The sequence below is a fragment of the Brachyistius frenatus genome, unplaced genomic scaffold (assembly GCF_029030835.1).
Source record: "Brachyistius frenatus isolate BFR_SWC_R1_liver_20210118 unplaced genomic scaffold, ASM2903083v1 Contig_66, whole genome shotgun sequence".
In the NCBI taxonomy this organism is placed as follows: domain Eukaryota; kingdom Metazoa; phylum Chordata; class Actinopteri; family Embiotocidae; genus Brachyistius; species Brachyistius frenatus.
The window spans coordinates 1,309,479-1,312,948 of NW_027210665.1; positions in this window are offsets into that span (position 1 = coordinate 1,309,479).

A 3,470-nucleotide genomic window follows, 5' to 3' on the forward strand; every position below is an offset into this window, starting at 1 on the left:
GTATTTACTTCGGAAAAAAACAAGAATAAAAAAAATCCCAGAGCCCTTGAGAAAGGTAAATGTGAAAGTAAAGAGTTATTACAAGCATGCAAACTCCAAGCAAGCAAACACAGTACAAAGAGATGTGCTGAGGCAAAATTCAAAAACAGATGCAAGGTCAAAAACACAATCAGGATCCAAACAGGGAAGCAAAGAAGAGAGCACCGGAGAGCTCAGACACATGGAAGAAAGACATTCTGGCAGAAAGCAAATGGGAATGAAGCAGTATATATACTGTGGTGCGACAGGGGTAATGGGGAACAGTAGAGCGGGTGAGTGGGGAGGAGGAGCTGCTCAGGTGATTCTACTGGCGAGGTGGGAGTGTCAGGGTCTGAAATGACAGCAGAATTACAACATGTCTGCACAAACAACTGAATGAATGAAGGGATGAATGAGCAGACTGAAATTCAAAACCATGACAACAGGGAAGGAGTTGTGGATGGACAGCATGTCTGTTGTGGTCGAAAGTGAATGTGTGTGTTCAGTACATATAAATCTGTGATTCCATCTAAGCATCCTGTGCGTGTTTTTCAGGCCTCCAGAGGCTGCACAGATGAATGAAGTATTGGATCAGGTAAGCCAGGCGTTATTCCCACATGTGCTGCAGCTGCAGTCCCCGGGGATTTTTTTTATGATTGTGTGTCTGCTGGACCTCTGGGGGAGAAGGTGAGGAGAGGAAGAGTGGTTCTCGCCAAGAAAAAGATGAAGAGGATTTTAGACATGATAGACGTGTCATTAATCCCAAGATTCTCCAGGCAGTATTTGTGGATCTATACCTGCTCTCAATAGAAGGAACCAAAGGAATGGAGTGGACAAGCCATGGGAATAGGAAGAGTGTGTGTGTGTGTGTGTGTGTGTGTGTGTGTGTGTGTGTGTGTGTGTGTGTGTGTGTGTGTGTGTGTGTGTGTGTGTGTGTGTGTCTGTGTTTAGCTCTGGTGTTTCGTCTTTGGCTTCATTACCGCCCTATTCCCTATTCCTTGTGTCGTCTCTGGCTCTGGCTGTGTACCATCACCCCCTCTGGCAGCTACATCCATGACAGGTACAGAAAGAGAAAAGAGCTCTGTAGGAAGCAAATCTGTCACCGCGCTAACTAAAACATGTCAGTGTGGTAGCGCTTGTGTGTCGAGGAGTGCTGTGGACAGCTGATTGGAATTCAGGCTGTCCCAGTGAAGAGTTCATTTCCTAGATTTGAAGAAGGCTTTGAAAAGAGCAGGAACAGCCGGTGTATCTGCAAAGTGGGAGAAATAGTGGGGGTGAGGGTGGGGGTGGGTGGGGGAGAAATCGCGGCACAGCTATGAGATGCAGTGAAATGTGTTCATGTCTGAGAGTGTGTGTTCCTCTCCTCTGGGGAGCCAACTCCTCTCCCTGGACTCGACTGAGCCCACCTGAGTCTCGCTCCCGCCCCTCCAGCTGTTTCCATCACCACCTCCAAATCTTCCTCCATCACCTCAATCTCCATCCTCCAAATTCTGCAACTCCCAATCTCTGTCTGTATCTGCAAACAAACCCATTAACAGCCTTCATGCATTTCTGCTGTGATTTAATGTTTTCTGCCTGTGAACAGTATTATTGATTTGCATTATGCGTAACTGTACTGCAAAGTTAAAGCTGAGTTACTGCAGAGATATTGGTTGACCTGTTGTACATTTCATGGTCGGCTGCAGCCCTGCGTTGTCCACAGAAACGACTCCAGCTTTTAGACTGCACTACAAGCACAGCAGTATAAATTCCCATATAAGGCAGGAGGACCCTTTCTAACCTCCTTCCTCCACCTCCTCCTCCTCCCTTTTCTCTCTTCTACCCCTTAGCTTGCTCTCCCCTTTTTACTGAGTCTGTGGTCTATTGCCCTGAAGACAGACACACACACACACACACACACACACACACACACACACACACACACACACACACACACACACACACACACACACACACACACACATAACTTCTCTAGGACTGCCTGAGAACAACAGTCCTGTGTCAAACACTTGGTGCTTTCAGTTTGACAACTGATACTCGTCATCTTGTGTTCATTGAAATATCTGCCTGGACAGGCACATTGCTGCATTTTCTTCCATACCGTACAATACTACAGCTTCAGATCAGGCCTCACAAATCCAATGGGAGAGATGAGGAGAGTGGGAAGCAGAGTGGGAGGTAGAGATGGATTGAAGGATGAAGATAGTGAAGATGGAGAGAAAAAAACACACAAAAAAAAACATAGCTGATAAGACCTTCGGCAGAGGAAGTGTCATTCTGGGCCAATCCCCTGTGGACTTCCCAGTATCCCACTCTTCCCCTGCTGCAGGATGTGTCCTCGTGTGGGAATACACAAGGAATGTGGCCCCCTTTGTTTAGTGTGAGATAGGCTCCTGGTTGGCCGTCATTTGTGTGTCTTATGTGTGACAAGCTCCAGGCTTGGCAGAGGCTGATCAGAGCAACACTCGACAGCCCTTTCTGGGTAAGACCCTCCTAGGAAAACAATGACTGGTCTTATGGCTGCTATCTTTCAAAGCCCCTCCTTGGCTCGTGGAGCACTTGCTGGGCTCTGCCTGCGGTTCCTATTCATAAACTACACATTAAACAAAGGGCTGAGGAGGCAACAGTGGTTGCCAGCCTTTTTCGTCACATGTTCCCGTATTGAAGTGAAAAGTGGGACAGAAATCTTTTTAAACAACTTTGCTGTAAATGTTTAGATGGTATAGTGAAGTTTGCAGCTACCACCTATGAGTGACAGTACTGTAGTTTTCCATTACTTGTCGCAGCTCATCCTTTATTTCTACGTTTATTTGATATCTTTAACGTTAGCTCATGATTCCAACTAACTTATCCACAACCTTGTGCAATTTCAACCACTTATGGGTTTTAGAATTTTTATCATTTATCCATTACTTTTAGCTATTTGTACAATATATTTATTAGTTTTATTCATTTCACTAATTTAATATCACTGCTTTGACTTGCTAACTCCTTTTTAATTTTAGGTTTAAAGAATTGGTGATCTCCGTCAAAGTGGTTTCTTCAAACCAACTTAGTAGTATGCAACACTGATATCTTGATTTCTTTCATCAGAAGTCAAGTATTTGATGACTTTTCATTTCATTCACTAGATTACAGTTTATTCACAAATGCACACCAGGTTATACGTTCCCTCGTAAGACAACAATTTCACTGAGGATTTTTTTTTTTTTTTTACCCCCACTGGAGACCTGCAGTTCTCTTTGCCCAAGGCGTTAACAAAAGAACAACTCTTGAAAGGCCTTTAAATAGACTCTCTAAAACTGTCGAAGCTTACCTTGGCCTTTTACGCAATAATACGTCTACACACAGAGACCGATTCAGCTTGAGGCTACATCCTACACTCAGGACTGCTAAAGGAACATGATTTCTTTATGAGGGCTTACTGGGCAGGAAAGAGAACGGGGCATGAG